Source organism: Dunckerocampus dactyliophorus, chromosome 17, assembly GCF_027744805.1.
Source record: "Dunckerocampus dactyliophorus isolate RoL2022-P2 chromosome 17, RoL_Ddac_1.1, whole genome shotgun sequence".
NCBI classification, from domain to species: Eukaryota; Metazoa; Chordata; class Actinopteri; order Syngnathiformes; family Syngnathidae; genus Dunckerocampus; species Dunckerocampus dactyliophorus.
The window spans coordinates 1,522,695-1,537,053 of record NC_072835.1 but is presented as its reverse complement, the minus strand read 5'-3'; the positions used below and the strand labels follow the sequence as shown (position 1 = coordinate 1,537,053).

Here is a 14,359-nt window from a genome sequence, read left to right as displayed (position 1 = left end):
GTGTGTGTGCGTGTGTGTGTGTGCGTGTGTGCATGTGTGCGTGCGTGTGTGTGTGTGTGCGACAGGAGTGCTTTAAACGCCTGCTGCTGTTTTTAAAAAGGACCAACTGTGGAAACGCTAGTCAAAGATCCTCTATATGACAGAAGCAGTCTGCTATTTTTTAGAACCAATTCCAAAAACGCCAGTCAGAGATCGTCTGTATGACAGGAGGGCTTTAAACACCTACTGCCAAAAGAATACAAATGTTAGTCCAAGACCCCCTGCTGTGCTCCTGCAGAAAGGCTGGTCCTTCCTTTCATGAGGAGAACATGAAAGGCGAAACCCACCAGAAGATCATAGCAATTACTTTTCCGCTTCATAGCTCAGCATGACCGGCGTGACTAACGTGTATATTTTGCTCCTGCGTGGCACCACAACAGTGTCTGTGGTGGTGTGGATGATGGGCGGCCGTGTCGCTGAGGAGAAGAAAACATCTCTGGTGAAAGAAGAGCAGCGGGCAACAAAAGGACGGCAGAGTCAGCTTTTCCACCAGCGACCGGGCCAATCTTTCCTAACGCTTCAGCACATCTGCTCAGCATCCCGCGGCTCCGATTCGGAATATCGGGAGCGTATTACATCAGCTTAGACGGTTTGTAGAGCGGCTACGTGTAACCCCCCCCCTGCCCGTCCCCGCGTGGAAGCAGCGATGAGCCAAAGATCTGGAAAAGGGAAGGCAACAAGGGTCCAACCTGTCTCCGTGGCTTTGAGGCTAATCCAGCTCTTCAGGAGATGTGGCTCGTGTGCGCCGACCCTCCGGCGTCGGCGTGGGACTCCTCCACCCGGACCCTCCCCCCTCACGCCCCTCCTTCCACGTCACACTTTCTGAGCGGGTCCACATGGTGGCCATACTTCTCCAGTGAATGTGGGTTAAAACAACAAGAGCTCCGCCCGCCCCCCCTCCTTTTGTCTCACTCTGGCTGGCTTTTCGTCACCCCCCTCAAACGGGCCAAGAGCAACATCGGCATTATCCGGCACACGTGAGGACCGCTGGTGATGTCATCCACATGGCATCCTCCCAACGTCACCCACGCTCAGATAAGAGCAGGATGCGGAGATGACGGGCATATGTGGCATTGATGGGTGCAGCATCTGACCAACCTTTGTGTCCACCAACACAGGAAGGACAAATCAGCTCCAGATGTGGACAAGAAGACACCAAGAAAGAAAGGCTCTGACACAGGAAGCCTGAATAGAAGCTAAGCTAATCTATGCACCTGTTAGTCCTTCTACCAGACCTCTACCAAGTGAGACCTCGGTACTGGGGGCAACTATCAGGCTGGTAATTACTGGGCTGATATGAGGCAATGATGACGTCATGCCAATAAATCCCATAAGATTAAAAACAGCTCCCATCAGCGATCATTTTTAAAAACGCTCCTGCCCGTCCTAACTTCCCCTGAGCTCACTTGTAAACAAACATTCACTTTAAGAGGAAGACATCTTAGTTAGTTGTACCAAATGCGCCACGATTTGGGAAGTAGGGGGTGAGGGGTGTCCCCCATGGAGCACACACAAAACCTGATCAGCCCCCTGAAACGCCAGCGCCGCAGCGTTTGAAAAGTGCAAAAAGGTTTGCCAGAGACCTCCATGGCGTCACACCGGTCGCTCAGAGCATGTGCCCGAATACAGTGCACCTTGCTGGGCCACAGCAGGTGGCTCCTCCCCCTCTATACTCTGGTTCTCCTGATAGTAGTGATGTCATGATATTTCAACAGGTACACTTGGTCACATCCTCGTTTGTTCCAGTCCTTCTTACCTCCACGTGTGCACACAAACACCAAATAAAAAAGTAGTTGTAAATAAAGTTATCGGTTGCCGTATTGGTCTTGAGAAGCAGAAAGTTATTGGTATCAATATTGGTTTGGGAAAAAAAAGCTATTACTAGCACACGTCAGCCCACAGGTGGATTCCTTCCTGCTGTGATCATGTGTTGATATTCTGCTGAAACGTTAGCTGCTTTGTCAATGCATTAGCATCGGCTGTCAACGTGTCCATGTTCCACGTAGCGAGAACCAAGTTGCTCCCTTCCGCATGCGCTCGCTATACGTCTCCTGCAGGATTCCAAAATAAAGCTTGGCTTTTTTTCCAGCAGGCCTTGGAAGTTCCACCAGTAAATCTTTAGGTATTTGGAGCAGATAAACATTCCTTAGACGTGCAATAAAAAGACACCACAGCAAAAAAGTGCAGTGTCGCTGACAGGCCCGTCGTGCCTAATTACAGATGCTGGGCCATGATTGGACAAGCGCTGCTGGTGAAAGTAAAACCTCCTCCTCCTCCTGGCACGATCGGACCCCTCCCCACTCTCAGCAGAACAAGCTGACTCGGGGCGTTTGTGATTGGCAGATGCAGATAGAGATCTGGCTCAGGAGAAGAGTCCTGCAGGAGCTTGGACACGGTGCAGACCTCCGACATGAAAGAAAAGAAGAAGAAGAAGAAAGGAGGAGCCCCCACAGTCCCTCAGCACCGCTTATCTAGAAAGACGCTGGCGGGCGAAAGCACGGTCCACTGCTGCTCGTTCATCTTGGCTTGTCTGCGGGGCCGTGGAGATGTCCAGACTGCCAACGAGTCACTGATTCAGGAACACAACATTTCCCCCGTTAGCAGTCAGATGGACAGCTGGGAGTCTCCACGTTGAACGCACCACTTCTACACGACTTCAGCATCACGTTGAATTCGCAGCCTCGTTACCCTGAACGGTGGCCGTGCTCTTGCTGGTGGTCAGATGTTACCAACATCCACCTGCCGATCAGCACAGAGGTGGGACCTACTCTTGGGACGCTGCACCCCATCCCAAGACAGACCAAAGAGGGTCTGGAATTTAGGGATCCTCTTTTTCCATACACAAGAACCTTGGTTAGCGTCATGCATTGAAATGAACATTGAAGGTTACTTTGACCTTCATAGAAGACGTGATTGTTGATGGGAGCGTTCCCAAAGACACCATGTGACAGCCAGACACCACACTGACACCACCTTCCTGTTTTGCCGTGACTTATTTCTTCAATTAAATCGTGTTTCTCACCTCAATAACCCAAAATGGAGCCTGGCAAAGTTTCAAGTCCCAGCATTTTGATAAACAAAAGGTGAAAACACGACTGAATTGAATTGAAGTAATAAGTCATGGCAAAACAGGAAGGTGGTGTCCGTGTGGTGTCTTTGGGAACGCTCCCATCAACAATCACGGCTTCAGTGAAGGTAAAAGTAACGCGCTAACCGGGGACGACACGAACCGAGGTTCCACTCTGCGATGAAACTCTGCACATTAGCAACACTAGCATAGCTACAGTATGTGATGCCAAAGCGCCAACATTACACTCGCACTTTAGCAGCGACATCATGCCAGTTTAGCTTTAGAACTCACAGCTCCATGCATGTACAGTACGGGACTGGCGGATAGGTTAGGCTTTATTTTTGAATGTGTAGTGAAGCCTGCCCTTTTTTTTAAGCAAAGTGGTGGGTGTACACGCGGGGCGGGCTTATCCCGTTAAGTCATTAGGTCCACGAGGAAGGACCTTTTTCCTTCATGCAACTTCAAAAGCGGGCATTCCAGCACCTCTTCTCAAGAAAGTGGAGCAAACAAGTGAGGGAGGTGATAGATTTTCTCCCGTTTGGGGCTCATAAACAGGCTCCAGGGAGACATGCTGCGGGTAAAATGAGACTTTGTGCAGTAGGGCACCTCTACGTTCCTGCTTTGTTTCTCTTTGAACAACATTCATCCAACATGGCCTGGTGGTGCTTGGAGGTCGCTGAGCGTTCTTGTTTGCGTGTGTTTTCAGCGTCCACGTGTTACATCACTCTGTCCTGCTAACAGGAGGCCACGCAGGGTTGACTGGTGTGGAAAAGAGAGGAGTAACACGTGGAAAAAGATGGAAGACGGAGATGGAGGACGGAACATTTGGCGCAGAAGGCCTCGTCGTCCTCGGGTTTCCAGCAGAGGGAAATAACAGCGGTCCACATCAAATGTGACTGCACGGTGCATGGAGATGCTTGGAGGTTACCAGGCAACCACTCAGAAGAGAACCAAGCAAACGCGCGGGGTCCAGTACCCGATAGCGCCGCTGATAGCTGCACGTTGGTTTTTTTTTACCGCCGTAAAAAAGTATCCGATGGCAACAGATGGATGTTGTTGCCGGGCTTCTCTGCAACCGGAGAGGTCTGAGCTCACGGCGCAAACACCACAGACCAGAGACCACCACCATCTGGAGGACATCCTCGAGACCCTCGGAGCACACGGAGACAGATGTGCAGCGTGCATGCAATCTGAGCATGTGCACATACGTGTATTTTATAACCATCTGTAGGTACTTAAACATGTACGCTGCGTAGACAACCGCCTGGGGACATGTTCAGTCTACAGGAAGTTGGGATAAATGCGCTCAGAAAGTCACGGAGAACTCGCACAAAACGCAAAAAAGTTCAATCCGCCAACATGTGGGAAGGACTCTTTGCTTTTTTTTATATGCTCACCAAGGCAGACTTTTTGATTTGTTTTTAATATCAACAGTAGTTTGCATCTTTTGACACTTGCTCCAATATGTAGCGCTACCTTTCGCTAGTGGTCTGAGGCATTGTGAGCGAGTGTGCGGTGAAGCTAGTCGCTAGCCGGCTAGTAGCGAGCCGGTACGATGCGGCGAGGTCTCACTACGCCAGTAATGTAGTTCTTGGGCGTAACAATGTTAATGACAACTAGATGATGGCAATGTCTGAAGACATTGCGTGTGAATGCATGAGCTGAATGAACAGATGAAGGGAAAAAAAAGAAATGAGCATGAAAGGCCTGAGTGTCGAAGCAGAGGAGGTGAAGCCGCGCTGAAATTTAAAACCGATATATGAATGATACCTAGCATGACAGCACTAAGCATTTATATAAGTCTCTTATGGAAATGGCTAAAATGCTACTATGCTAATGTTAGCATGCTAACAATGCTAACGTCATGATAGCACTAAGTGCTAATATAAGTTTCTACTCATGAAAACAGCTAAAATGTTACTATGCTAATGTTAGGACATTAGCAATGCTAATGTTAGCCTGCTAAATCTATTTGTATTAATTACACTTGTATTTGATTTCATTTAAACAAAGGTTTTATGATGGCCATAGTTTGACCCTGGAACTGATTATTTTCTTTGGGAAAATTGGTTTCAGAACAGAAACTGGAGGTCACTCAGTGTCCCAGAACCAATTATGTTCAACCTTTTTCTTCCTTATTCTATAAAAAACGCTACAGGTGAGCAAGGCACTCTGAAATTGTACATCTAAGGTTAGCACCAGCATGTAAAAGAGATGGCTGTGGCTGCAGCTAGCCATCATGTGGGATGTGTTAGCACTTAGCCGCTAATGCATGAGCCTTGTGGGAGGTGCTGGTTGGGGGGGTACAAACTGCTTCAGCATACACGTAAGAATGTGTTGAAGGGAAGGAAATCCCAACACTCAGGTCCAGAGGAAGCCAGCCAGGAGGAAGCGTGGGAAAGAAAAGAAGAACAGTGGAGCTGTTAGCAGTAAACAGGCGCCGCACCTGTGAGTGGTGCGGCCGCCACAGGGGGCACAGGGGGCACAAGCGTTATATACGTGTGGCTGACAAAAAACACCTATGCCAGAAGTCTTTCTTTTTTTTACTCCAAATGTACAACATGAAAAGACAACACAGGAACACATGCACTCCATTCAACCCGAGTGCTCCCTCCCTGGCTGTTCATAACCTCTTTGTCTCCTTCTGGATCATTCCACAGCTGTCTGTCTGGGTCGAAAGGCGGAGGTCAACCAATCTCCTCATATGTGGACCACAACACCCATCGTCTACAGCGAGCCCCGCCGCGCCACGGAGGGAAAGAGGGTGTCGCAAAACAGAGACCATCTGACACGTCACCGTGGGTGGCCTGTGCAGCTCCAACCTCAACTGGTGCCGTTGAAGTTGCCAAGGAAGAACGACTAATAGGTGGCATCCTGACTCCAGGCCCACTTGGAGCTTCAGCACTGCTTCATCAGGTTACTGAAGTTGAACAAGAAAAGATACACCTCTAAGCTTCTGTTGCCTGACCTTGAAAACACTGCACCCCTACTCATGTTAGACTTTGAAAACATTGTGCTGATCCTGATGTCCAACCTTGAAAACACTGCGATACTACTGATGTCTGACCTTGAAATTGTTGCGTTGCTGCTAATGTTAGACCTTGAAAATGTCACAGAAAGGCAGAAAACAATGTGGAGTGATGAACATCAGGAGCCCCAGAAGGGCTCCACATTGCCAGTTAAAGCGATAGTTGGGATTTTTGGACATGAAGCCCCCATCAGCAGTGTAGTGCATCAAAAGAGTGTGTGGTTAACTTCTTTTTGCACTTGTAAGACAACTGCGCATGTTCAATTCATGAGACACAAATGTCCTTGACATTCACGCAAACACAACATCAAGACTAATGAACAATGAGAGTGAGGCGGCCATTATGGTGCCTGTTTGACCCTGGAAGTGAATATTTACAGTCTGTGGGAAAATGTGTGACGTCAACAAGCCTTCAAACGTCAGTCTGCTTTTCATGTGAAAGCCAAGCTAGCATTAGCATTTCCCAGCAGCTTTCCCGCCATGTCCGTCAGTCCAGCGCTGCCAACATGGAATTACCGCGCACCAAAAAGCAGCCCAATGATGCCAAAAGTGAAAACCCAGTGAAATGTATCTAAAATGGGAGGGGGGGTACATTCTTCACACCTATTTCCTCTGACTGCTGATGGACTGGGAGCCCCCCCAGCAACTCTTCACTTTTCCCCACTGTTAGCACTTGCGTGGCTGGGGGGGGGGGCACGGCCTCGAGACTGTCTCCATTATCTTTAACTGTTTCCAGCCCCGGGACCCATCAACGCACGGGGGCACGGGCTTCTGTTGTTTCCAGGCCAGGGCTCGGGTGGAAGGAACTTTGTCAGATCTCAAGCATTGTTCCCATGGTGTTTTGTACTGGGGGTGCTTTAATCCCAAGCACCCCCGTGGCTCTAATCTGGTGCTCCCGGCAGAGATTCCCACAAACAACAGCGGCGCTTTTCGAGCCGCCCTCAGGAGGCCCAAAGATACGTCAAACCTGAGAGTCAAAGCGAGGCAACAAAAGGGCAACGTGTCTCGGGTTGGGGGTGATAGAAAGCAGAAGTGCTTCCCTCTTAGACAAGAAGGCTATTGTCCAAACTTCAGTCATGTGTGCAAGCTAACTCTTCGACTTCAAGCGCTGCACACTAAAGAGTGAACATCTGCCAAGCTATGCACCCCCACTGCTTTGCCTGCGCTATGACGTTTCTGACAAATACACCACATGGTGGCGCTCTTGATGTCCGACCTTGAAAACATTGCATTACTACTGATATCTGACCTTGAAAACACTGTGTTACTACTGATATCTGACATTGAAAACACTGCGTTACTACTGATGTCCGACCTTGAAAACACTGCGTTACTACTGATATCTGACATTGAAAACACTGTGTCACTACTGATATCCGACATTGAAAACACTACGTTACTACTGATATCCGACATTGAAAACACTACGTTACTACTGATATCCGACATTGAAAACACTGCATTACTACTGATATCCGACCTTGAAAACACTGCGTTACTACTGATATCCGACATTGAAAACACTGCGTTACTACTGATATCTGACCTTGAAAACAATGCGTTACTACTGATATCTGACATTGAAAACAATGCGTTACTACTGATATCTGACATTGAAAACAATGCGTTACTACTGATATCTGACATTGAAAACAATGCGTTACTACTGATATCTGACCTTGAAAACACTGCGTTACTACTGATATCCGACCTTGAAAACACTGCGTTACTACTGATATCCGACATTGAAAACACTGCATTACTACTGATATCTGACATTGAAAACACTGCGTTACTACTGATATCTGACATTGAAAACAATGCGTTACTACTGATATCTGACATTGAAAACACTGCGTTACTACTGATATCCGACTTTGAAAACACTGCATTACCACTGATATCTGACATTGAAAAAACTGTGTTACTACTGATATCTGACATTGAAAACACTGCATTATTACTGATATCCGACCTTGAAAACACTGCGCTACTAGTGATATCCGACATTGAAAACACTACGTTACTACTGATGTCCAACATTGAAAACACTACGTTACTACTGATATCTGACCTTGAAAACACTGCGTTACTACTGATATCCGACCTTGAAAACACTGCATTACTACTGATATCCGACATTGAAAACACTGCATTACTACTGATATCCGACATTGAAAACACTGCATTACTACTGATATCTGACATTGAAAACACTGCGTTACTACTGATATCCGACTTTGAAAACACTGCATTACCACTGATATCTGACATTGAAAAAACTGTGTTACTACTGATATCTGACCTTGAAAACACAAAGTTACTACTGATATCCGACATTGAAAACACTGCGTTACTACTGATATCTGACATTGAAAACAATGCGTTACTACTGATATCTGACATTGAAAACAATGCGTTACTACTGATATCTGACCTTGAAAACACTGCGTTACTACTGATATCCGACCTTGAAAACACTGCGTTACTACTGATATCCGACATTGAAAACACTGCGTTACTACTGATATCTGACCTTGAAAACAATGCGTTACTACTGATATCTGACATTGAAAACAATGCGTTACTACTGATATCTGACCTTGAAAACACTGCGTTACTACTGATATCCGACCTTGAAAACACTGCGTTACTACTGATATCCGACATTGAAAACACTGCATTACTACTGATATCTGACATTGAAAACACTGCGTTACTACTGATATCTGACATTGAAAACAATGCGTTACTACTGATATCCGACTTTGAAAACACTGCATTACCACTGATATCTGACATTGAAAACACTGCGTTACTACTGATATCTGACCTTGAAAACAATGCGTTACTACTGATATCCGACATTGAAAACACTGCGTTACTACTGATATCCGACCTTGAAAACACTGCATTACTACTGATATCCGACATTGAAAACACTGCATTACTACTGATATCCGACATTGAAAACACTGCATTACTACTGATATCTGACATTGAAAACACTGCGTTACTACTGATATCCGACTTTGAAAACACTGCATTACCACTGATATCTGACATTGAAAAAACTGTGTTACTACTGATATCTGACCTTGAAAACACAAAGTTACTACTGATATCCGACATTGAAAACACTGCGTTACTACTGATATCTGACATTGAAAACAATGCGTTACTACTGATATCTGACATTGAAAACAATGCGTTACTACTGATATCTGACCTTGAAAACACTGCGTTACTACTGATATCCGACCTTGAAAACACTGCGTTACTACTGATATCCGACATTGAAAACACTGCGTTACTACTGATATCTGACCTTGAAAACAATGCGTTACTACTGATATCTGACATTGAAAACAATGCGTTACTACTGATATCTGACATTGAAAACAATGCGTTACTACTGATATCTGACCTTGAAAACACTGCGTTACTACTGATATCCGACCTTGAAAACACTGCGTTACTACTGATATCCGACATTGAAAACACTGCATTACTACTGATATCTGACATTGAAAACACTGCGTTACTACTGATATCTGACATTGAAAACAATGCGTTACTACTGATATCTGACATTGAAAACACTGCGTTACTACTGATATCCGACTTTGAAAACAATGCGTTACTACTGATATCCGACCTTGAAAACACTGCGTTACTACTGATATCCGACATTGAAAACACTGCGTTACTACTGATATCTGACCTTGAAAACAATGCGTTACTACTGATATCTGACATTGAAAACAATGCGTTACTACTGATATCTGACATTGAAAACAATGCGTTACTACTGATATCTGACCTTGAAAACACTGCGTTACTACTGATATCCGACCTTGAAAACACTGCGTTACTACTGATATCCGACATTGAAAACACTGCATTACTACTGATATCTGACATTGAAAACACTGCGTTACTACTGATATCCGACTTTGAAAACACTGCATTACCACTGATATCTGACATTGAAAACACTGCGTTACTACTGATATCTGACCTTGAAAACAATGCGTTACTACTGATATCCGACATTGAAAACACTGCGTTACTACTGATATCTGACCTTGAAAACACTGCGTTACTACTGATATCCGACCTTGAAAACGCTGCGTTACTACTGATGTCCGACATTGAAAACGCGGCACTGATTGTGATGTGTGACCTTGACTAATGAGCAGTGCGCATGAGGAAGCCCAGGTGGGTCAAGAAGGCGGTGTAGATAACAGGAAGCGGGCGCTGACATCAAGCTGGACTATTTTAAGCATTAGCGCTGACAATTCATGGCCTTGTTTATTACCACTGGGGTGGGGGGTTCCCCACTTTGCCCCCCCGCCTCGGCTTCCATTGTTTTCACTCATATTGTAAAAACATACCCCCCCCCACACCAAGTCCGGCAAGCAAACAGGCCTCCCTCTAACGCCCCCGACTTCCTCCTCCTCCTTCCGGATAAATACACCAGAGTCAGCACTGCAGAGTGGAACAGCACGTCCAGCCTGCATTGAACTCAAGCTAGCTATCATCACTGACAGCTCCATGAAAGTCACTTCCCATGCATCTCAGGTTTCCATTATTTAGGATGAGTGAAGTCTCACGGTGCAGGGAACAATAGAGCAGGGATGGGAACAGCTTGGATTCAGATTCATGAGAGGCCCAAAAATATCACTGCCAGAAGGGCAGGAAATGTGGTTTGCACATGCAGAAGGAAGCGTGTAGCGGACGTACGGCACCGCATGCTAGTGATCCCCAACCCCCGGGTCACTTGCGACCGGGCCGCACACAAAGAAAAAATAATTTCCATGATGTTTTATTTTGAAAAGTGGCCGGATTCTCTCTGTTACATCCGTCTCACTTGACGCATGTACATTGTGGGTGTCCTAACTTTATCTCATGCCGCACAGATAGACTACTACTGTATTTGTACCTCATATTTGATGTAAATGCTGATACTTTGTGGGAATGCATGAAGGTAAGTTTGGATGACTTATTGAGTGCTAATGTGCACATTTGTCTCAAGTTAATCCATGCTAGCGCTGCCTTTTAGCACACACGTCAAACAGCCATGTCATCATCTAATAATATCTCTGGAAAAACTCCAGAGATAAGATGGACTATCCCTCTATAATGTACGAACCCCAAACCTCCCCGCGCCCTGGTCCACGGGAGATTTGTGGGAACACAAGCCGGTCCGTGGGTCAAAAAAGGTTGGGGACCACCGCCGTATGCAACCCACCTCTCACGTGGAAAGGCCGAGATGGATCTTGTCGTTGTGCCGAGTCCAAGCGAGGACGAGTCGCTGCCTGCGGAGAAACAGAAACAAAGCCAGAATTGTTAGCATTGCGTGTGCGAGGACGGTCACTAGCCACGTGTCACGAGTGCAATGGAGTACAATAAATAATAGAGTACAGTCAAGAATAGAGTACAATAAAAACATGCATGTGTAGAACCTCGTCCATCAGGTAAGTGACATGATGAACCAGCTCATTGAATGTCTTCCTCTTGCAGGCCACTCGGCCTTTCACCATCCAAATAATGACACACATCAGGCTGTAGATAATTAACTAATGCCCCCCTCCCCCCAGGCCTTTTAGTCTTTACATGAACCACAACGGGCCGCACGGTGGTCTAGTGGTTAGCATGTTGGCCAACACAGTAACAGCCTGGAGATCAGGAAGACCTGGGTTGGATTCTCCCTTGGGCATTTCTGTGTGGAGTTTGCATGTTCTCCCCGTGTGTGGGGGGGTGGGGTGGGTTCTCCGGGTACTCCGGTTTCCTCCCACATTCCAAAAACATGCATGTTAGCTTCATTGGAGACTCTAAATGGTCCATAGGTATGAATGTGAGTGTTTGTCTATATGTGCCCTGCCATTGGCTGGACACCAGTCCAGGGTGTACCCCGCCTGTCGCCCCAAGTCAGCTGGGATAGGCTCCAGCATGCCCCCGCGACCCTAATGAGGAAGAAGCGGTATAGAAAATGGATGGATGGATGGACCACAACTCGGTTGACTCCCAGTTGAAGAGAGTGGATCCTGCTAACGGACCAGAGAAGCAGCACAAACACGGTGAACGTGTGATTTGTGTTTGTTGTCGTACGGATAAAAGACACCGCATGGCAGCGTCATCAAATGAAGCATCAGTGGAAACGGCAGTTTCGCAGCAAATAAGCTTGAAATAACACGCGATTCCCACAGCGGCTTCGGCGGGATCACGAGGACGAGCTGCTCTCATGAACTACACACACACCCTTGACAACAATCAGGACATTATGTGACATCTTTCAAGCTCCGCTTTTGTGCACAAGTGACTTTTTAATGACGTCCAACAACCATACGTGAGAAACACGTGCCATCTCAAACGCTTGCTTTTCAAATGTACGTACCGTTTCTTATATTCACACACGTTTTTTGAGGGTGTATATCAAATAGTGTTTTACCTTGACATGTTTTAAGATGTGTAGTGAAGCCTGTCAGGACCCCAGAACTTCAAAAGCAAGCTCGACAGACCCGATAGACCCGACAGAGCCGTCCCGCACCACCGGATGTTCTCTAGAGCAGAGAGGCCCAGGCGTCAGATCATCCCGATTGATGATGTGTCGGGTTGGCCACGCCCAGGAAGAACAGCCAATAAAGCGCAGGGGTCACAGTGGCCGCGCCTGAGGAAGACTACACGTCACCAGTCAATATTTATATTGCCATCTACGAACATTCAATAAGAAGACAAAATGAAGCGAGTTGAGCTCGCTTTTGAAGTTCTGAGATCCAAGCAGGCTTCACTGTGCATCTTAAAATAAAGCTGTACCAACAATCCGTAAGTCAGCTACGCACGTGTACGTTTTCATTTTGTTTTTCTTCAGCAAACAGGCTAACCTAGCACGATGTTACAGCACTGTTGTGCATGTACAGTAGCTAAGCTAGCTAGCGTTGCTAACGTTTGCGTCCTCCTGTCCCGCTCTTTCATGTTATGGTGTATGTGATTCATGGCACCTGGCAGTGCAGAGTTACGGCATATAGAGTTTATCCAGCTCTCGTGGGACCTTTCATACCACTTTGCAGACGTTCCTCGGAAGTCTAAACCCGGAGATGAGTCCTGGCGAGGAGGGCGGTGTGCCGATGGCTGCAGCTGAGAGGATTTTCTTCAAGAAAAGTGCTGCTCATATTTGGATGCTTTCAAGTGACGCGTTTAACTGGCAAATACCTCCTGGCAAAGGCAAACGCTGGATGCTGAGCACTTCCACAGCTGGGGGAGGCTATTATGCGGGCCTGGGGGATGTCTGTAGGTATGCTCGCTGCAGCCCAGGCCCACCACAAAAGAGCCTTTCAGACTTTCTTTATGGTATCGTCGGGCTTTGGGGGTGCGCTGCTAGTTTGAATGGTTGGAAAATAAGCTTAATAGCTACGTTGGCCTAAAAGCTGGATCTCACTCTGGTGTGTTTGTTTTAAGTGCTCAAACCACCAAAAACAAGTCAAGTCGGACAGGAAGTAGGACAAAACAGGTGGCCCGGCTCCACCCTGAGGTTTCCAAAATGAGGAAACGCAGCAGAGAAAACAAGCTATTACTGCCGATAACAGAAAGGAAAAGTCAAATCCAAGAGTTCTGTCAATAAAAGCAGCAGCTCGGGAGCGCCGGCCTCGGGCTAGCGTCCTTAAACGCGGCAAGCGCGCAGCCGGCCGGTTCACTCGTAAACACTTAGCGACACGCTGCCTCTGCTAAGCATCGCAACAAGGCAATCTGGAGCCATCGCTTTTAGGATCCTGGTGGTGCAGCACAGAACCCACAGGTGAGCGAAAACACAAACAAACCAGATTTCATGGAGTGACGGAACGTTTTGGTTACAAGGTTGTACGCACAATACACAATAGTCCACCCACACTTACACTTCCTGTCTGCATCGCAACCCTGCAAGGACACGCAAACTCCAACGCGCTCTTTCCCTGTTAAAGCAGGGGTGTCCAAAGTGCAGCCCAGGGGGCCATTTGCAGCCCACGGCAGTTTTTTGATTGGCCCGTGGCACATTTTAAAAATAGGATTGAACAACAAAACCAAATAAAAAAACAGCAGCAGAAAAAAATTGAAAAAGAAAAAGAAAAGAAAGCCATAATATTAAAGAAAAATATTTTTTTAATAGTTGCAATATTATGAGAAACAAACAAAAACAACAAAACAACAAAAAGAAACCCCAACAAAAAACAAAATGTTTGGGA

General features: G+C 46.6%; 1 protein-coding gene across 10 annotated transcripts in view; it reads right to left on the bottom strand.

The window, feature by feature from the left end:
• The window catches only part of lhfpl2a (LHFPL tetraspan subfamily member 2a), a 42,466-nt gene that overhangs the window by 10,937 nt on the left and 17,170 nt on the right, over window positions 1–14,359 (bottom strand). For 7 of the 10 annotated variants that reach the window (XM_054757157.1, XM_054757159.1, XM_054757158.1 and 4 more), the window contains one exon: window positions 11,392–11,458. The gene's annotated coding sequence lies outside the window, so the exon portion shown is untranslated. Of the gene's footprint in view, window positions 1–728; window positions 837–11,391; window positions 11,459–12,591; window positions 12,811–14,359 lie in introns of those variants that run through there. The other 3 variants (XM_054757161.1, XM_054757162.1, XM_054757164.1) reach the window with 3 other exon arrangements.